This window comes from Ovis aries, chromosome 21 (genome assembly GCF_016772045.2).
Source record: "Ovis aries strain OAR_USU_Benz2616 breed Rambouillet chromosome 21, ARS-UI_Ramb_v3.0, whole genome shotgun sequence".
Lineage (NCBI taxonomy): Eukaryota > Metazoa > Chordata > Mammalia > Artiodactyla > Bovidae > Ovis > Ovis aries.
In genome coordinates, this window is record NC_056074.1 from 18,482,353 (window position 1) to 18,504,286 (window position 21,934).

At 37.4% G+C, this 21,934-nt stretch overlaps 1 long non-coding RNA gene across 1 annotated transcript in view; it reads left to right on the forward strand.

Moving 5' to 3' along the window:
* The window catches only part of LOC132658358 (uncharacterized), a 58,655-nt gene extending 37,938 nt beyond the window's left edge, over positions 1–20,717 (forward strand). Inside the window, exons 2-3 of the long non-coding RNA XR_009597892.1 lie at positions 8,213–8,313; positions 20,541–20,717. This is a non-coding gene — a long non-coding RNA (uncharacterized LOC132658358). The remainder of the gene's footprint in view (positions 1–8,212; positions 8,314–20,540) is intronic.
* The last annotated feature ends 1,217 nt before the right edge of the window (positions 20,718–21,934 follow it).

The following is a 21,934-nucleotide window of genomic DNA, read 5'->3' on the forward strand; positions in this document are numbered from 1 at the left end:
ATCAGGATCTTTTCCAGTGAGTCAGTTCTTCCCATAAGGTGGCCAAAGTATTAAAGTTTCAGGTTCAGCATCAGTTGTTCCAATGAATATTCAGGACTGATTTCCATTAGGATTGACTGGTTGGATGTCCTTGAAGTCCAAGGAACTCTCAACAGTCTTCTCCAACACCACAGTTCAAAAGCATAAATTCTTTAGCATTCAGCTTTTTTTATACTCTAACTCTCACATCCATACATGACTACTGGAAAAACCATAGCTTTGACTAGATGGACCTTTGTTGGAAAAGTAATGTCTTTGCTTTTTAATATGCTGTCTAGGTTGGTCGTATTTTCTTCCAAGGAGCAAGTGTCTTTTAAATTCACGGCTGGAGTCACTATCTGCAGTGATTTTGGAGCCCACCCAAATAAAGTCTGTCAGTGTTTCCATTGTTTCCCCATCTATTTGCCATGAAGTGATGGGACCAAATGCCATGATCTTACTTTGTTGAATGTTGAGTTTTAAGCCAATTTTTTCACTCTCTTCTTTCACTTTCATCAAGAGGCTCTTCAGTTCCTCTTCACTTTGTGCCATAAGGGTGGTATCATCTGCGTATCTGAAGTTATTGATATTTCTCCCGGCAATCTTGATTCCAGCTTGTCCTTCATCCAGCCTGCATTTTGCTTGATGCACTCTGCAAAGAAATTAAATAAGCAGGGTGACAATATACAGCCTTTATGTACTCCTTTCCCAGTTTGGAACCAGTTCCATGTCTGGTTCTAAGTGTTGCTTCTTGACTTGCATACATATTTCTCAGGAGGCAGGTAAGACGGTCTGGTATTCCTATCTGTTGAATTTTCCAGTTTGTTGTGATCCACACAGTGAAAGGTTTTGGCATAATAAAGCAGAAGTAGATGCTTTTCTGGAATTCTCTTGCTTTTTGATGATCCAATGGATGTTGGCAGTTTGATTACTGGTTCCTCTGACTTTTCTATATACAGCTTGAACATCTAGAAGTTCATGGTTCATGTACTGGTGGAGCCTAGCTAGGAGGATTTTGAACATTACTTTGCTAGCCTATGAGATGAGTGCAATTGTGCGATGGTTTGAGCATTCTTTGGCATTGGCTTTCTTTGGGATTGGAATGAAAACTGACCTTTTCCAGTCCTGTGGCCACTGCTGAGTTTTCCAAATTTGCTGGCCTATTGAGTGCAGCACTTCCACAGCATCATCTTTTAGAATTTGAAATATCTCAACTGGAATTCCAACACCTCCATTAGCTTTGTTTGCAGTGATGCTTTCTAAGGCCCTCTTGACTTCTCATTTTAGGATGTCTGGCTCTAGGTGAGTGATCACACCATCATGGTTATCTGGGTCATGTAGATCTCTTTTTGCAGTTTTTCTGTGTATTCTTGGAACATCTTCTTAATATTTTCTGCTTCTGTTAGGTCCATCCCATTTCTATCCTTTATTGTGCTCATCTTTGCATGAAATGTTCCCTTGGTATCTCTAATTTTCTTGACGAGTTCTCTGGTCTTTCCCATTCTATTGTTTTCCTCTATTTCTTTGCATTGATCACCGAGGACGGCTTTCTTATCTCTCCTTGCTATTCTTTGGAACACTGCATTCAGATGGGTATATCTTTCCTTTTCTCCTTTGGCTTTAGCTTCTCTTCTTTTCTCAGCTATTTGTAGGACCTATTAGACAACCATTTGGTCTTTTTGAACTTTTTTCCCTTGGGGATGGGCTTGATCACTGCCTCCTGTACAATGTCAGGAACCTCTGTCCATAGTTCTCCAGGCACTCTGTTTATCAGATCTAATCCCTTGAATCTATTTGTCACTTTCACTGCTTAATCATAAAGGAAATGATTTAGGTCATACCTGAGTGGTCTGGTGGTTTTCCCTACTTTCTTCAATTTAAGTCTGAATTTGGCAATAAAGAGTTCATGGTCTGAGCCACAGTCAGCTCCTTGTCTTGTTTTCACTGACTGTATAGAGCTTCTCCATTTTTGGTTGCAAAAAACAGAATCAATCTGATTTCAGAATTGCCCAACATTTTTTTTTTTCAGTAGTGAAATTTTGAAGAGTGTGCTATGTTTGTCCTAGTGTAGTTTAGTTAGCTAATGCAAAATTAATTTTCCTTTGCTTCCTTATATGTATGTCTCAAATCTAACGTTATCTTAATGATGCTCTGACACAAATCAATTGTGTATATTTACTTGTCTTCTCAGTTCAGTTCAGTCACTCAGTAGTGTCCGACTCTTTATGACCCCATGTATTGCAGCACACCAGGCCTCCCTGTCCATTGCCAACTTGCAGAGTTCACTCAGATTCACGTCCATTTAGATGGTGATGCCATCCTGCCATCTCATCCTCTATCGTCTTCTAGAGAAAAATAATTCAGAATATATGTCATTTAAACTCTTCTATAGAAAATCAATGGCACTTTATACATGAAGTTTCTGTAAAATTTTCCCATTAAGATGAATTATTATACAATTTTAAGACCTTGTTTCACTATGATTTAAATGTACAATTCAAATAGAATAATTTTTATTTTCTTTGATAATAAAGCTATACATTTTTTACTAAAATAGCATGAAAAAGTTATAAAGGTCACTAAAATATGAATAATCAATATATTGATTAACAAATTACATTTTCAAGATGAGGTACGGTCTATAGTAAATTCTTAATGCTGTCTCCAATTGTTTCATTTTTCTTTCTCAGAATTGAATGTTTCAGATAATTCACAGTTCTCTCTTAAAAAAATAATTTTTATCAGAAATAAAGGAGTCTTTGGATATATTTGGGTTCAAAACCAAGATTATCCCCATAATGTCGTTTTTTTTTAATACTCTGAAATCTATATGTCCACATGCTTAACTAAAATGAAGATTTTATTATTTACTTCAACGAGCTTTTGTGGATGAGATAATGTTTGCAAATTAACTAGCAAAATGGTTGACACATAGTAGGTGCTTACTCCTTTCCCTTCTATGAGAAGATGATTATACTTTCACTTATACATGTGAATAGCCCATTTGTTTTGGATGCATCCTTTCTTTGCATTTTTATAGCTCTTTGATTTGTTACCTGTCTTGACAGAGATGGTGTATCCAAAACCATTTATCATTTCAGACAAACAAATGTATTTTCAGGGAGATGATTAAAATTGACCATGTTTGATTGCATGTTTCTGGTATTAGAAGGACCAACGAGTATTAAATGAGATTGAAGGTTCACAAATGGCAGTGTTTTACCTAACCCTTTTGAGGATTTAAACACTCAGTAAACTGGCATGTAGATGGATTTTGCATCTAGAGCTAAAACTGCTGTTAAAATCATTTTGCTAATGGCAATTTCTAGCACATAGCTCTATAGACAGTGAGAGACGTGACTTTTGAAGTAGGCATGGATCAATTTAAAGGATCTTGCAGGTTATAGTTTAGTTAATTTTATTTAATAAAGTTTAAATTAGTTCTGTTTTTCTCATTGACCAGGTTTTCTGAATGATGTTCCAATCCCATTGTATCTTTCTGTTCTAGAGAGTAATACAAAAGAGTGAGTGTAGGGCCTGGAAGGACAGAAGTGGAGAAGGGAAGTGAGAGTTTGTTTCACATTGTGTATTGTGTATGATTTGGAAATATTTTCTCCCACATTGTGGCTTTCTCTCTCTTTCTTAACAGTGACTTTCAAATAACAAAAGTTATACATTTTGATGAAGGGTAGTTTATCTTTTTTTTTCCTTTTACATTGACTTTTTGTGTCATGTCTTAAAAAAATCTTTGCCTAACAAGATCTTACGCTTTTTTTTTTCTGTTTATTTCCAGAAGTATTGGTTTTAACTCATATTTAGATCTATCATCCATTCTGTATTAATTTTTTATTTGGTACAAGATAGGGATCAAGTCATTTATTTTGGTACATTTATGTCCAATTGTCTAAGTATCATTTGTTTAAAACATTCCTCTTTCCTGTCAATCATGACATCCTTGTCAAAAATCAGTTAACTATATGCATGCATGGTAAGTCTTTTCAGTCGTGTCTGCCTTTTTATAACCCTATGGACGGTGGTCTGCCACTCTCCTCTGTCCATGAGACATTTCATTTCGCAGTTCCTTGCCCTGGTCAGAAATTTGACTGTATTTCGAGACATTTCATGACTATTGTTTCTTTTGTCCCATGGCACTGGGAGACTCATGCAAATGAATGAGGCAGATGAATGTTCTTCATTGATATGTCACTTCAGGTGTTAATTTCAGGGTTAGCCTCATTGGTGGGAATAAAAGATTCTCTGGATCCTCTGTCTTCTAACCTAATAGGATCCAGGAGTAATTTCCCTTGTTGCCTCTTCTCATATCTAGAATCACACAATTACAATTATTCTATATTATGAATGTGATCTATTTCCTCAAGAACTTTAGCTATGATTAATTTGGAAGGGGGCCTGGTTATATATTGTGTAATACAAAAATCTTATAAAATAAACAGATTACAAACAACAGCTAATAATGTTGTTAAAGTTACAAGCAGGGATTTAAGCCATGAGCTTCCAGGACCAAATCATCTTCCTAAAAGTTCGCCAAGACTAGAAAGTGGATCATCTAACTGTGCTCCTCAAAAATCAGCAGGAATCTGATTTTTCATGTGAGTCACTAAATGTGTTACATTAGAGCATTCATCTGTTATAAAACACAATATTCTGTTTGAATTATATCATTTCTCATAGAGTAGGTCTAAAAAGCCTATTCATGGAAGTGTGGTTTAGAATTAATAAAAAAAGATAGTTGTTGCTTTAGTTTTAAATTTAGAGAAATGATTGAAATACTGTCATTATACATAAAATTCATATTTTAAATTTTATGAGGAATGTGTATTTGTCAAAGATTAAAATGATCTAAGAAAATCTGCATTATACTTGGAGATAATGAAGTGTTTTCTATTCTGATTTGTCATTTTTATATATGTCTTATGTTTCATGGAAGAAATGTATTGCACACGTTTGTTTTCTTCATATCACTGAGTTCTGTAAGTTATAGAGTACATTGTGAATCCTTAATATCTGTGCCTTAAAAAATAATTACTTTTTTATTATATATAAATTTTAGCTTCACACTTTTGAAATATATTATGAACACACTAACTTGTATACCCTTTCCAGAATCTTGTCTACAGTTTTGTGCTTTTGAAGTATGATTTAACTTATCTTAAGTGAAAATGTTGTTTCTAAGAAATATAACAATTTCTGCAATCTTAAACATAATTATTTTAATGAAGTAAGAGATAACAATTAGAGAGCTAGCAATAGAGTGATGGAAACTAAACAAATAGAGAAAATGGCATAAATTGTTTCCCAGAATTCGATATGCAAAATATGATCTCTCATCAGGTATTAGAATTAAATACAATCACTGTCTGGATATCCAATTAAGTGAAGGTGAGGCTAGCATAGAACAACTGTAATTCATGCTTAATACCAAGATAAAAGTAATATATTGTCCCATTATATTTAGTTTTCTAATTATAGTATTTAGTTTGGCTTAGGTTGATAGTAAAGTTAATCTTCTCGGTTTAGAATGGCTCCTCCGTTATTCTTGCTCTTTGCAGTGCCGCTCATTCTGCAGCGCTAATCCCCCTACGTTTCCCCCATGGCTCAGCGTTGAAGAATCCGCCTACAATGCAGGAGCCTCAGGAGATGTGGGTTTTGTCCCTGGGTTGGGAAGATCACTCGGAAGATAAAATGGTAATCCACTCCTATTCTTGCCTGAAAAAGTTCCAGGGACAGAGGAGCCTGGTGGGCCACAGTCTATGGGGTCACAAATAGTCGGACATGACTGAGCAACTAAGCAGGAGAACAAAGCTTCCTATGCTGTGAAAGCTTTCTCAAAAGCCAGGACCCAATAACTTGTTTTTGATTCAGTCCTTCTATAGTCTGTGTTCATACTGATGCATTCCCCTTTATTGCATTCTGCCTTGTATAATACTTTGTGTACAGATCAATCTTTCTCATTAGAAAGAACATTACTTCAAGGCAGGACTATGCCTTTCTTTTTCCCTTTTGACCTTTGGTTTGTCCTTCCTTTCTTTTCTAATTTAATTTAATTGCTAAGAACATGACAGATTTTATTTTCTACTACATCAACATTATGTAAGGTGCAAATAATCACAATAACACACAGCCATGCTGCTGCTCCTGCTACTGCTAAGTTGCTTAAGTCATGTCCGACTTTGTGCGACCCCATAGACGGCAGCCCACCAGGCTCCCCGTCCCTGGGATTCTCCAGGCAAGAACACTGGAGTCGGTTGCCATTTCCTTCTCCAATGCATGAAAGTGAAAAGTGAAGTCGCTCAGTCGTGTCCGACTCTTCATGACCCCATGGACTGCAGCCTACCAGGCTCCTCTGTCCATGGGATTTTCCAGGCAAGAGTACGGGAGTGGGGTGCCGTTGCCTTCTCCTAACACACAGCCATACAAAGTGTTTAATATTCTCATAAGCATCATTATTTTGAAATTATTTTCTTCATATAGCAGAGCAAAAGAAGTAAAACTTAGGTTTTGGTTTTCAGAATGGCTAATTTCTACTGCCAAGAAGAACATAACTGTCAATATAACCAAAGAAATTGAGGTGAAAACTATAGTACCTAAACAGAATTAGAAATATCAATTTGGACTCAACACTAAAATATACATTTCTTCAAGCTCCTTTCCAGTAAAATGGCCTGGAAGCAAGTCATTCTAGTAGAATGAGCATCTCTAACCCCACAATTTTCTTCTCTAGTGCTTTTTGCTAATAGGAACCATAATTCCTTACAGGAATGTCTGATTCTAGATGTGACACTTTCATCAGTTCTTTTTACAAGAGGACCTTTCTGTCTATACAGTCATCTTGGTTTTACATTGTCAGGCTCTAAGTGAATTTTTGTTGTCACTCTAGTTCTATTTTACCTGCTAGGTTCTAGTATTTCTTCAAATCCTGAAGAAATTGATTTAGGTTCTCAAGTATCTTGAGTTCTAACCAAAAACAAGTGGTGCATGACACAGAAGTTTCTATTCTGAAGGCTTTTGAATAAATAGTTAGGTAATAATCAGATGAACAAACCATTTTCCTTCCACTTGGGCATGGAAAGAGAGCATCTGTGAACTCAGATTTCTGGGTGAAAGCACCTGTCTCTTTTCCAACATTTAACTCTTCAAGTTTGCGAGAGCTTCATCACACCAATGCCATACCACATAACCCTCAGGGGAAGTATGAGGCAGAGGACCTGCACAATTCCTTGCTGGAGCAAACCTTGGGCGTGGACACACAGACTTTCTTAGAGGTAGGGCCTTAACAGGCTTCTGTAGGCTATGTCTTCATCAAGAAAGCACAAAATGTTAGTTGTCACATGAGACTGAAAAGAAAGGCAAAGTCTTCCTTGTTCTGCCAGCCTGTAACTTTCTGTAAATGTGAAGAATACAGTTTTATATTTGTTCCCAGCGTGGCAACCCCAATTACTTAGAAAGAATCGAAGGCTTTTGGTGAATGTCCCCATTGTCAATCAGCACTCACTGGGGTTTTATGGCAAATGTGAAACTGAGAGCAAGACTAAGTCAGAAATATAAATTCAATCCAACATTTTTCCAGAAATCTCTAGACATTTGTTAAAAAATGTTTAGCTGTTCTTTTCATATGAAATATGTATATGTATTACACACTCATTGTTATATTTTGTGAATTTTGCCCTTTAATATTATCGATCATCTTCCTATAGGAATAACGGCAAAGGCACAGATGGATCCTTTTGTTTTGAGTGCCAGTCACATATCAACCCAAGGGAAAATAGAAGGCTGCTGCCTAGAGTTTAAATTAACTCTCTTTACCTGGCTTTAGTCTAGCAGGCAACTTCCTGAAGCACTGGAGAAGTGAAATGGAGATAAATCAGTCATGATTAAAGAAATAATCTTAGTTAAAACTAATGAGGAAACTAATTGGAATCGTTTATCTTCATGTCAGCTCATTATTATACTGTTGCTCTCCTTTGCATTATAGTGGTCAGAGTGTCCATGTGAATAAACAATTTACCATGAAATTAGAGCATTAAAATGAAACTTAAAGTTGGTTAAGAACTTTCTGTGGCACTCCTTTTTTTTTTTTTTTAACTGAAATGATATAGTTCTTCACACTCTCCATCAGTAATGTAATGGAACGACTTGAGTTAAGTGACTTTGTAGAGCATCTTCTGTGTTTCAGGACTGTTAAAATCATTCTACTCATAGATGTTTCATCTCTCTTATTGAAGAAGCCTTTTATTTAGCGTTTGAATGGATAGCATGAGAACAAATTTAACTTCGGTAAGTTTCATTTCATGTTTATTATCATACACCTGAATAAAATAGTTAAATCCTGTTTTTTAAATGATTCAAAACTGTTATCTCAATTTTTTGTAATAAGCTGAGGCAAGATTAAAGAGGAAAGATCATATCCGAGTACTTTAATAAATGAAATATCTGCCCTTTAATTTTTGCCTCAGCTTATTAATGAAGAAACAGGGAGTGACAATACAGATCATTTAGTGTGGTGGTTCTCAATCTTAGATTCACATTCAAATCTGTCAACTTGAAAAGTTCATTTTTAATTGGAACTCAAGTGTTCAGATGGATTAATGATAATCTTTGGCCCACATTTATTTGTTTTATGAACATTACTGAACTAGCCATTCAACCCCTTACCCTTATATATGTGTAGGCCTTTCTTATACTAATTTTCTTCCTCCCCAAGAATGAAAAAACTCTTCTCGACTTTCTACATACGTATACATTTATGTGCATGAATAGTACATTTTTGCTTGCTTTTGTACTTTATAAAAAGGTAGTTATATAATACATTTTTCTCACTTATCATTATACTATTAAATTTATTCATGTTATTGCATGTTGCAACTCTTTTTTACTGGTCTAAACTATTCTATTGAATAAACATATCACGTTCATTTTAATGAAAATGTCTAGGGATATTTTCACAGTAATTTTTGTTACTTTCCCTCTTTCTTTTCCCTTATTTTTTCATATTTTCATTTTTCTGCCTTCTTTTTTGAAATTGAGTGGTGCTGATATGAACATTTTTCAATACATAGCCACTTTACAAATTTTATTTGGGAGTATACTCAGGAGTTGAAACGTTTCTCATCAGGAAATGTCTTGGCTAGCAGAAGAGCCAGAGTCGGATGAATGGAATCAATAACAGTTGGTAGAGGAGGGACATAATGACTCTCAGTTGCAATTCCAGGATAAACTGTAGTAGCCAGGCATAGCTCATGATTCTAAAAATGACCTATTGTAAAATCCCCCCCAGGAACCGTGAGTGGTCATCATCTCAAAGAAGCCCTGACTGAACACAGTGAACTTAATGTGAGATGGGAGTGGATCAAAGAGATGCAAAGGGTGGACTGTAGTGGACCAGGCTTGTGGCTATTCTCAGAGAATGATTCCTCAGTGTAAGACGGAGTGAATCAGAGAGACCCAAGTGGTGGGCTACAGTGGACCAGGCCTGTGGCAGTCCTTGAGCAACAGCTCTTCAGCTGTCCTAGTGACATTTTCCTTCACAAACAGAGATCTGAAAGTGCCCAAGTTTTCACTAATCTGGAGATGCTCTAGTGCAAAAGTAATAAAGCTTAGTTCAAGCATCCCCAGCTGGGGCTAAATCTGAGCAAAACTTCCCTCCGGAGGTCCCCAGTATGGTGAAGCTGAGGCTAAGAATTTGCTTGAAATAACACTTGTGCTTAGATTCCTCTTCCCTGACTTCCGAATCCAACCCTTTGATCACCATTTGACAAGAAAACACTATGCAGCCTAGTATTTAGCAAAAGTGTGGAGAATGTATTGGAAGAATCGGAAGAGATTGATTAAAAAGGAAGCTAGTGAAGAAGCTATTTTGAATGCTTTTGAAAACAACGCTAAAGAATTTGGTGTATATCCAGGACCAAACTATGACAGTTTTTCAAGAAGATGGTTTATGTATTATCACATAATAGATATCTTAACCCAAAGTATAGCTCACTTAAACTATCTATATGCTTCCTAAAAAGTAATATCTAATCTCTGAGTTGAATTGAATGATCCTGGCTAACCTTGACATTCAGTTCAGTTCAGTTCAGTTCAGTCGCTCAGTCATGTCCGACTCTTTGCGACCCTCTGTGCTGAATCACAGCACGCCAGGCCTCCCTGTCCATCACCTACTCCCGGAGTCCACCCAAACCCATGTTCATTGAGTCAGTGATGCCATCTAGCCATCTCATCATCTGTCGTCCCCTTCTCCTCCTGTTCCTAATCCCAAAGCATCAGAGTCTTTTCAAATGAGTCAACTCTTCACATGAGGTGGCCAAAGTACTGGAGCTTCAGCTTCAGCATCATTCCTTCCAAAGAAATCCCAGGGCTGATCTCCTTCAGAATGGACTGGTTGGATCTCCTTGAAGTCCAAGGGACTCTCAAGAGTCTTCTCCAACACCACAGTTCTAAAGCATCAATTCTTCGGCGCTCTGCCTTCTTCACAGTCCAACTCTCACATCCATACATGACCACAGGAAAAACCATAGCCTTGACTAGATGGACCTTAGTCGGCAAAGTAATGTCTCTGCTTTTGAATATGCTATCTAGGTTGCTCATAACTTTTCTTCCAAGGAGTAAGTGTCTTTTAATTTCATGGCTGCAGTCACCATCTGCAGTGATTTTGGAGCCCCGCAAAATAAAGTCTGACACTGTTTCCACTGTTTCTCCATCTATTTCCCATGAAGTGATGGGACTGGATGCCACGGTCTTCGTTTTCTGAATGCTGAGCTTTAAACCTTGACATTAACCTGTAGATATCTGCCGATATACCCCTCCTTCAGTGTACATGCCTCTAAACATGAAGAGGGCCTTCTCCATTAACAATGAAAAATAATCTCATTACCAAGAGGTCCTTTGAGTTTCAGGTTGCACTGAGCTGTAGTCTCAGAATCACACTTTGAACCATGTCTCTGAATTGATGTTATACCTGTCTGGGGGCTAAAACTTGTAGCCAGGGATATTTTATATACAGTGGACTGCATAAGGTATGTCTCTCTTCACTACTTAAAGTGTAATCATTTTTACACATTTCACTTAAAAATCGGTTCAAAAAAAAAATTTGGTTCCATTGTCAGAAAGCAACAACTGCTTTAACTTATATACATATTATGAAGAATATGATTAAGCATATGATATTAAAAAAACAAATAAACTTAAGGAGTTATTCACCAGACTCTTTGTTATTCACAAACCTTAAATGACCAGGAAAAAAAGAAACTTAAGCAAGGGAGGAAAGAAAGCAATGGGTTGGGGTTGAGGGGTGGGATTGCAGCATCATTGTCTTTTTCTTTGCAGTAGAAAGGTCAGGGACCTGAGAGTTATAAAGTTGACTTTCTGGTGCTTGCTAGTCAGATTTTTACTAAGCAGTGTAACCTTTGTAAAGCCTTCATTTTCTCTGTGTTTCATGGTTTGTTTTTCTCTTCTGAGAAAATTATCTAATTATCTGTCTTGAATAATTATTTGATGTCTGTGAGGAAAGAAAAATAATAAATGTTAGCAGGGTTTGAAATGGTAATTAAAATATAACATATGGAATAGTAATAGCTATTGTCTTACCTGACAGATTCAACTAAAAGAAAAAAATATATTAACAAATGGGTAAGATCCCATCCAAACTTGTGTCATCATCACAAATATTAGCTAAAGTCACGCAGTAATTCTTTTAAATTATACTTTCAGTAAATATTTTATTGCTTTCCTCTTCTGGTCTGATTTCTTTATTAATTTCTCCTCTTCTCTGACTTTACATTCAGATTAATGAAGGAAAATAAATGTTTAAAGAAAACACCCCCAATTTGTATAAATACTCTTAATATCCAAAAGCAAATAACTATCTAAACCTAATAAATATGATAAAAAATCTAAGAAATATAATTTTAGATGAAAATCAAGAGACATCATAAAATATTGATATATCTGCATTACAGTTATATAGGAATTACAGTTGTATCAATAATACAGATGTTGTATCCATTTGCATAATAATTAAAATCTTTTCACTGCCAAAAGGAGTTGAAGGTCTTCTTGATAGAATAACTCAAATGTATTAATATTTTAAAATAACATATCAAATACATTATTTAGTAATAAATAATTAGGTGCTTTATTATTAGCTGATGACTCTGTCAATGGGAATACTTAAAGGAATATTTGTCTCAAGTAGATTGTCACTGAATACTGTATCCATGTTTTTAATCTTTTATACACACTAATTTCTTTCTCATTCTTTTGCCTCTCTTTCAAATACAGTTTCTACAAAACTTTCCTGGTTAACAGGCCCCTTTGCAGAGAACAAATTGTCTACCAGAGATATAATTTTGCTTTAAGGTTCTTCATAGAAAACAAAGTCTGAGGGAGGGGCTCTCAGTGGCCACTTCCTAGATAGCACATCTGTGATGTTTGATTCAAATATAAAGAGCAGAGCAGAGATGCAAATCCAGGTCTTTCTCATTCTAGAATTTTCCTTTCTCAACCGCTGGGTTGCTGTGTGCTTTGTGTTGTGTGCTCAGTCGCTCGGTCATATCCGATTCTTTACAGCCCCATGAACTGTAGCCTGTCAGGCTCCTCTGCCCATGGAGTTTCCCATGCAAGAGTACTGGAGCGGGTTGTCATTTCCTATTCCAGGGCATCTTGCCAACCCAGGGTTCAAACCCACTCACCTTTCTTGCCTCTCCTGTATTGGCAGGCAGATTCCCGCTGAGCCACCTGGGAAACCCACTGTGCCCTTTAGATGGTGGTATAAAATAGCAAACTAGTTGTGGTGCCACGCCCTGTGCAACTTCCAAGGTCTGTGCACTTTTCCATGCTGTTCTCAGCCTGGGATGTCTTTTAAAACCCCCTCTACTCCATAAGCTCCCACTTGTTTCTGAAACTGAGTATATAAACCGTTCTCTCCAGGAAGCCTCTTCTGGTCCCATTTTTTTTTTTAAGAAATTCACTGAATGTATTTTTATTAAGCACCTACTATGTATACCAGACACAGATCTAGACACTGACAATACAGCTTAAGACAAAGCAGACAAAAATCCCTGCCCTTAGGAAGTTCCTGGAGCTTAAGTTCTAGTAAAATCAAGAGAGAAAAACTAATCCATGGAGAAAATGACTAAGTTATAAACTGAAGAATAATTACTTTGAAAACTAATGGAAGGGATTCCCTTAATAAGTTTGAGTCAGAAAGAAACAGCAAAATCTGTAAGGGGTCACTCGCCAAAAAAGGACTTTTCTGAGCACCCTGAACCTTGTTAGAGAAAGCAAGGGCTCTCTGTCTCCCTTTTACCACAGTCTTAAGACACACTGCTCTGAGGGGAAGGAAACACAGGACCTTTAAAGTCCATTCCCAAACCAATGGCAGGTCCAACCAGAGTAAAGCAATGGTTGTGCAGTCTGTTTCAAAAATCAGGACAATAGTCACTCAAATATGAAACTTTCACCATATGTTTTCACATACCACAAAATATACCTTTGTGTTTTTGTTAACTACAACAGCGATATACTCTAAGTTAGAGAATATACCCTACTTATCTTTTTCCAGTAGTAAGTAATCAGTGAGTGCGTGCTAAGCCACTTCAGTCATGTTCTACTTTTTATGACCCAATGGACTGTAGCCCACCAGATCCTCTGTCCATGGGATCCTCTGAGCAAGAATACTGGAATGGGTTGTCGTTTCCTCTTCCAGGGGATCTTCTCCACCCAGGGATTGAACTTTGTTTCTTATGTCTCCTGCATTGGCAGACATGTTCTTTGTTACTAGTGCCACCTGGGAAGCCCAATCACTCAATAAAATTCCATTGCTCAGTCATGTCCAACTCTTTGCGACCCCATGAACCACAGCATGCCAGGCTTCCCTGCCCACCACCAACTCCTGGAGCTTGCTCAAACTCATGTCTATCAAATCAGTGATGCCATCCAACCTTTTCATCCTCTGTTGTCCCCTTCTCCTGCCCTCAATCTTTCCCAGCATCAGGATCTTTTCAAATGAGTCAGTTCTTCCCATCAGGTGGCCAAAGTATTGGAGTTTCAGGTTCAACATCAATGCTTCCAATGAATATTCAGGACTGATTTCCTTTAGGATTGACTGGTTTGATCTCCTTGCAGTCCAAGGGACTCTCATGAGTCGTCTCCAGCACCACAGTTTAAAAGCATCAGTTCTACAGAGCTCAGCTTTCTTTCTAGTCCAACTCCCACATCCATACGTGACTACTGGGAAAACCATAGCTTTGCCTAGATGGACCTTTGTTGGCAAAGTAATGTCTCTGCTTTTTAATATTCTGTCTAGCTTGGTCATAGCTTTTCTTCTAAGGAGTAAGAGTCTTTTAATTTTATGGCTCATGGCTGCAATCACCATCTTCAGTGATTTTGGAGCCCCCCCAAAATAAAGTCTGTCACTGTTTCCATTGGTTCCCCATCTATTTGCCATGAATGGATGGGACCGGATACCATGATCTTAGTTTGCTGAATGTTGAGCTTTAAGCCAGCCTTTTCACTCTCACTTTCATCAAGAGGCTCTTTAGTTCTTCTTCACTTTCTGCTATAAGGGTGGTGTCATCTGCGTATCTGAGGTTATTGATATTTCTCCTGGCACTCTTGATTCCAGCTTGTGCTTCATCCAGCCCAGAGTTTCACATGTTGTAGTCTGTATATAAGTCAAATAATCACGGTGAAAATATATAGCCTTGATGTACTCCTTTCCCAATTTGGAACCAGTCTTTTGGTCCATGCCCCGTTCTAATCGTTGCATCTTGACCTGCATACAGCTTTCTCAGGAGGCAGGTAAGGTGGTCTGGTATTCCCATGTTTTGAAGAATTTTCCACAGTTTGTTGTGATCCACACAGTCAAAGACTTTGGCATAGTCAATAAAGCAGAAGTAGATGTTTTTCTGGAACTTTCTTGCTTTTCCAATGGTCCAACAGATATTGGCAATGTGATCTCTGGTTCCTCTGTCTTTTCTAAATTCAGCTTCAACATCTGGAGGTTCAAAGTTCATGTACTTTTGTAGCCTGGCTTGGAGAATTTTGAGCATTACTTTACTAGCGTGTGAGATGAGTGCAACTGTGTGGTAGTTTGAGCATTCTTTGGCATTGCCTTTCTTTGGGACTGCAATGAAAACTGATCTTTTCCAGTCCTGTGCCCACTGCTGAGTTTTCCAAATTTGCTGGTATACTGAGTGCAGCAATTTAACAGCATCATCTTTTGGGATTTGAAGTAGCTCAATTGGAATTCCTCTGGAATTCATTATGTTATAGAACTTTACAGAAATAAACAGAAGAACTATACAGAAAAGATCTTTATGACCCAGATAACCATGATGGTGTGATCACTAACCTAGAGCCAGACATCCTGGAATACAAAGTCAAGTGGGCCTTAGGAAGCATCACTATGAGCCAAGCTAGTGGAGGTAATGAAATTCCAGCTGAGCTGTTTCGAAGGGATCAGAATTAAATAATCATACATGCTATTAACACATGTGATTAAATTCTGATGTGAACTAGTTCTCTCCTTTGGCTGCAGTGTCTTCTCCGTTTCTAAGGTCTGAATAATGCCCTACCTTAGAGAGTTTAAAGTTCCATAAGATAATGACAACAGGATTACAAAGACTGCTTTTCCATGTAACTTTTGCATTTTTAATAGTTATGTTCATATGGATTTCTATCTTTTTATTATTTTCCCGCATCAGATCAATTCACCTCTGAATGACCTGGCTGCTTTTCTTCAAGTCTTCTACAATTGTCAAAGCAGTCATTGTAAATTTCCTTACATTCAAGTTTGTTTTTATGTAAATCTGTGCAGTTCCACTTTTTCCACATGTACAGTGGTTGGTTTTCATAAGCTATTTTAAACATCTTTTCTAGTTTGACAATACAGTTCAGTTTTTTAATTAAACTATAAATATGACAATTTCTCTTTTTACCAGTCCTTTTAATTTTAAAATATCTCCCTGCGTATTTTGTTCCATAAAGTGTAAAACTCATTTTTCCCAATCTTAAAGGTAATGGCAACCCACTCCAGTGTTCTTGCCTGGAGAATCCCAGGGACGGGGGAGCCTGGTGGGCTTCCGTCTATGGGGTTGCACAGGGTCGGACACGACTGAAGCAATGCAGCAGCAGCAAAGGTAATTGCAGAATCAGACTGGGGCTTCCCAGGTGGTGCTAGTGGCAAAGAATCTGCCTGCTAATACAGGAGACGTGAGATGTGAGTTCAACCCCTGGGTCAGAAAGATCCCCTGAGGAGGGCAAGGCAACCCATTCTATGGACAGAGGAGCCTGGCAGGCTACAGTCCGTAGGGTCACAAGGGGTCAGACATGACTGAATTGGCTCTGCACAGTATAGCACATAGAATCAAATTAATCTCTTCAAATCTTAAAATCCTTTATCTGTCCTGTGATATCTAATAGACTAAGTCCAAAAGCATATGCTTAATATGCAATTCTTTCTCCTGTCTTGACTTAATCTCCTTGTTTAGCTTTAACTTATTCCACTTACAGACATCTACCACATACAAGAATCAAAAAGGTTCTATTTCTAACTCCCCAGTTCAGTATGATTTCCCTTATTGCTGCATTTCTTAGTGGGTCTACTCTTATATGGGACATCCTGTTATCATTTCTTCTTCTTGTAATCCATATCATTCTTCAAGATTGAAATCAGCTTCTTCATGTAAAGTCTTATCACCAAAAGATGATATTAATTGCCCCCCTCCCAAACTGCTGCCATTTTGGTCTCTTCTGCTCATTATATTCTGCCTATAATTTGTATAGATGTTCTATCTCTGTCTTTAAACAAACTTCAATAAATGTTCACCAGAAAAGCCCACTTAGGTGAGAAACAGTATTTTTAAAGTTGGGGTGGTATTTTAATGCACTCATGGCTAGAGTGATTGGTAGTGCTAGATGAAGTGAATGACCTTTAAAGATTTTTAGACTGGATAATATTTGAACACCAAAATATGTTTGTTATAAGGAAGGGAAAAAAAAAATCCAGGTAGAGGAAATAGGACATAGAGGCAGGAAAGCTTGGTGCTTATTTAAAGAATATTGAGTGTTCTTATTTTGCTGGGAGAGCCTGTGTTTTTGGCTACACTTAGATGTTATATGATTGCCTAACAATGTTAAACTCCATCTTTCTTCACTCAGAACTTCCTGAAGAGCTCCCAAGTGCATGCAGTGTCCAAAGTGCTCTTCATTGCCAAAGGGACAGACCCACGGTTGCCTTGCCTGCTGAGCTAAGCTCCTCTGTGGGAGATTCATTTGGAATTTTCCCCTTTGTCTGTCAGGTGTTGTTCCTGTGGTGTGTGCATCTGCCTCTGATCCCATTTTGCTTAAGATTATTTAATTGCTCCACATGCTGGGAGTGTTTATTTATTCACCCACCAGACACCTGCGCCTCTTTGAGGCTGTCTTTTTGATTCGTTTATAAATAGAAAACAGAAAATCCCATTGAGGGTGAAACCCATTTTATGTCCAGTGGAAATGTTTAGCAATCACAGTAGAAAGCACATTGTTTTAATTTCACAGTCCACCGGAAACATTAGGTCATTAACAGTAGTCTAATTAAGGAAAAGGAAAGAGACGTGATTTGGGATTGAGGGTGCCGCTACCTCCAGTCAGCCTGCAGTAGTAGAGCCCATAGATCCTTCACTGTTAAGCACAAATCAGGCCTCTGCTTAATCTCTTTCTATGCCTGAACCTATTAGGTTTTTACTTCTCTCTCCCTTCCGTGTCACAGAAAATATAATTGTTTCCTGATTGGAGAATATGGGTCAATTTTATATTTCACATCAGTTTTGTGTCTTGAGAATTGAGGGGAATGAGAAACATTACTTTCATTCTTTTTTTTTTTTTAGTTTTTATTTTTAAATTTTAAAAATCTTTAATTCTTACATGCATTCCCAAACATGAACCCCCCTCCCACTTCCCTCCCCATAACATCTTTCTGGGTCATCCCCATGCACCAGCCCCAAGCATGCTGCATCCTGCGTCAGACATAGACTGGCGATTCAATTCACATGATAGTATACATGTTAGAATGTCATTCTCCCAAATCATCCCACCCTCTCCCTCTCCCTCTGAGTCCGAAAGTCCGTTATACACATCTGTGTCTCTTTCCCTATCTTGCATACAGGGTCGTCATTGCCATCTTCCTAAATTCCTTATATATTTGTTAGTATACTGTATTGGTATTTTTCTTTCTGGCTTACTTCACTCTGTATAATCGGCTCCAGTTTCAACCTAGATGTCCATCAGCAGATGAATGGATAAGAAAGCTGTGGTACATTACTTTCATTCTTTACCTTTTGCTCTCCTTCCTTAAACATTTACCATGTGTGAGGCATGAGTGTGATATAGCATCTGAGTGTCATTTTAGTTTCGAGATCTACTTCTAAAGAAGCTATTGACAGCAGTGTGATAATTGCAGGCACATAGTCATGTATAAAATCTTTGAGGAGATGAGAAGATGGTTGGGAAAGACTTCCTATAAAAGATGAATATTTAAGTTAGGTTCTCCATTTTGATTTTTATAATAATATATTAAATTTATGAAAGAACATATATATTATATTTTTCTGTGACTATATCTCCATGAAGAGGAAATTAAAGTATTAACAATAATAATGATGACTGACATAATTTCCTATTTACCTGGCACAATTCTATTTACCTTGGGTGAATTAATTTGTTTAGTCCTCACAGCAATGCTACAAAGTAGGTATTATTTGATCACTTCCATCTTGCAGATGAGAAATTAGAGGCTCAGGGAGGTAGAATAATTTTCCCAAAACATCACCAGCGAAATTAAATATCAGAACCAGAATACAAACTCAAGTAATCTGATCGCTATGCCTTTGATTTTTAACAATTTCGTGAAATATGGAAGTAAGAGTCTTTGGAAAAAAAGAAAAGATTGCAGAAACATGTAATATTAGGGTGCAGTCAGAAGACAAATCACACCAGTAATTTGAGCAAGGAGATATTCACATAAAGAGCCATTAAGAGGGGATTCATTTGGAAGGGAGGTCAAGAGACCTCTGAAGAATGCCCTGGAATGGCGGATATAGGGACAGCCACTACATTTAGAACTATGTGAGAGAATCTAAGGAAACAACAGATTAGGAAAGAGGTCTACCCTGTACCACGTCTATATATGTATTTACCTCATTGGAGAGGTTGCATCTGAGGGCTAGTGGACAGTAGGGAAATTCTCTGAGATGCATGCAAATCTCACTGTGAAGGTGCCTTCTTTGCTGCAGGTACAACTATCCGGGGTCTTATAGGATCTCTCATACACCACTAGGCAGGAAGCTATAAGAAAAGCTCCAGACCAGTAAAGAAATTCCTTTTTCTTGCAAAGACTCTTCAGGAGCTCAGTACTAATGACAGTTATCAAAACAGAAATATTTCGAATCCAGGTGCAGCACCATGAAACAGGGCAAAAATAAGTGGGTTTTGAGCTGAACATTAGAAAGTTGATGGCTGATATAGAATGAAGATTTTTAGAAGCTCACACCATGTAAAAATATAGTGTCCAACTCTATGCTATTGAAAATGAAACAATTATGTATTATTTAAAAGTTAATGTCATAGAGCAAAGCTTTGAATTTCTTTTAATGCCTAGATTAGTATGTTCACATGCATACATACCAATTAGCACGTTATTTCAAAAAATTTCTTTTGTGCTCACAATTCAATGACAAGCATATGTTTTACTTTTTCTGTTGGAAAATCTAGTAATGCAAGCATTTTTCTCCAATTTCAGAGTTTAGAATATAAAGATGTAATACTTGTAAAACATTCCTCCATTTCCTTTTTTTTTTTGCTTTTTCAGATCTAAGAGGATTTTCTATATCAACCTTAAAGTTTGAACTAGATTTAAATGTTCTCTTTCCTATGTCACAATGTGACTATTCTAAAATTGAATTCCAGGACATTCTTTAGTATTTGTATATATGTTGTCCTTCTCAATGGTATTAAAAGTGGGGTACATGGGTTGTTTGTCTTTATTCCATCTCCTTAAAGCCAATTCAGAAAGGCTAAAAAATGTTTAAAAAATATTTAAAAACATATTGCAGCTTGACCTTATCTACTCCATAGAACCTTAATATCTCTCCAATAATAACTCCCCGAATCTAAAGAAACAAATTAACAAAAGCAATAGAAGCACAAGCATAGAAACACAATTTGTCTCTAGTTTATAATAGATGACTTAGTCTTCGATTAGAAAAGTTTAGTTTTTGAAATTAGAAAACCTTTGAGCTTCTTTGTCATTTTGAAGGCTATCATTGATCTTTGTTATTTTTCAATGTAAGGGAGAAAGTGTAATTATAGTAAATACATGGTCTATATTTACTGTAAGAAGAATAGGAAAACTATGAATGTTTTTGTCCAAAGAATAGTCGTTATTGTTTTAGATTTCTGTAGATATTTTAACATTTTAAAAGAAGGGATGGTTGGAATTAATAACTATTGACTTTTTTTTCTAGCTCAATATCTGATTCTACAATGGAGAAATGAGATAAAGGAGTTTTTCAAATGAGATAATGTAACCTAATTGTTAATACTTCGGTTCTTCAAGAGCTTTCAAGAGGATTTGGGACACTGAAGAAATACATCTGTGAGATTTATTTTAACATCTCTGTGAAAATATATAAGAAAGTGAATAAAATAGTACAAACTTTTAATTTTGGAAATTGAATACAATTTTATTTCTCAATATTAAAACGATAATTTGCAGGGTTAGAATTGCATTTTAATGTTCAGAAATCTCTTCCATATTTGGAAATGTGGTGTGCACTAAGCAGACGATGGGCTTTTGAAAAGTTCTTTTTCATCTAATACTTAAGCATTTAATTTAAACTCAGTGAATTATTTTATAATAAAAGCAAACTTTTGGAACAAAGAGCATATATTACATTTTACAGAGGAAGGGATTACAACTCAGACTAAATGAACTCAGATGGCAAATCATAGTTAATACTCAAACCCAGGATGATTGAGTCCAAATTGTAGTCTTCCCATCAAACTGGCTCTCAAGTCTGATTTTTAAGAAAATTTCTTAAACATGCTGCTGCTGCTGCTGCTGTCACTTCAGTCGTGTCCGACTCTGCGATCCCATAGATGTCAGCCCACCAGGCTCCCCTGTCGCAGGGATTGTCCAGGCAAGAACACTGGAGTGGGTTGCTATTTCCTTCTCCAATACATGAAAGTGAAAAGTGAAAGTGAAGCCGCTCAGTCGTGTCCAACCCAGCGACCCCATGGACTGCAGCCTTCCAGGCTCCTCCGTCCATGGGATTTTCCAGGCAAGAGTACTGGAGCGGGGTGCCATTGCCTTCTCCATCTTAAACATGAAATCAACATAACTTTTTTTGTGTGTATGGATCTCAAAGTCTCTAAGAAGTAGATCCTCAGCTTGTCTAAGAACAAGAGGAAATAGTGTGTGCAGGTGTGGTAAGTCGCTTCAGTCATGTCCTATTCTTTGTAATCCCATGGACTGTAGCCTGCCAGGCTCTCCTGTCCTTGGGATTCTCCAGGCAAGAATACTGGAGTGGGTTGCCATGCCCTCCTCCAGGGGATCTTCCAGACCTAAGGAGCAAACCCATGTCTCATGTCTCCTGTATTGTCAGGCAGATTCTTTACCAATAGCGCCACCTGGGAAGCCTAAAAATATTCAATACAAGACTGAAATGCTTCCATGGGCCCTGAAATGTCTAATATTACACCCATAATTGTGGTTGGAAGGGCTCCTCTGGTGGCTCAGTCAGTAAAGAATCTGCCCGTGATGCAGGAAACCTGAGTCCAACCCCTGGGTTAGGAAGATCCCTTGGAGGAGGGCATGGCAACCCATTCCAGTATTCTTGCCTGTAGAATCCCCATAGAC